Below are 514 nucleotides of genomic sequence, written 5' to 3'. Positions count from 1 at the left end.
ATGTATATATATATATATATATATATATGTATGTATATATATATATATGTATGCATACTTGTGTGTGTGTGTGTGTGTGTATGTGTGTATACAGTAAAGTTCACTCACAAACGCACCAAATAATAGAATACTTGTCTACATGTGCACTGCTATATGCAAAACCACGTGCCTTCACTTACATATGCATATATGAGTGCACAGAGAAGCATGCTTACATGCACGTATACATCCTTCTATTCGCACACATATGCACACGTTCAAAGTAAAAATGCTTTTCTTTCAAATGTACTTGTATGTACGTGTGCATTAGTGAACATTAAAATGTATGTGCACACATATACACACATATACATATATACACATAAATGCATTGATACATATATATATACATATATATATTTATATATATATAAATACATATATATATATACACATACACACACATATATATATATATATATATATATATATATACATATGTGTGTGTATATGTATGTATATATATATATATATA

Source organism: Octopus bimaculoides, chromosome 7 (assembly GCF_001194135.2).
Source record: "Octopus bimaculoides isolate UCB-OBI-ISO-001 chromosome 7, ASM119413v2, whole genome shotgun sequence".
Lineage (NCBI taxonomy): Eukaryota > Metazoa > Mollusca > Cephalopoda > Octopoda > Octopodidae > Octopus > Octopus bimaculoides.
This window is presented reverse-complemented; position numbering follows the sequence as displayed.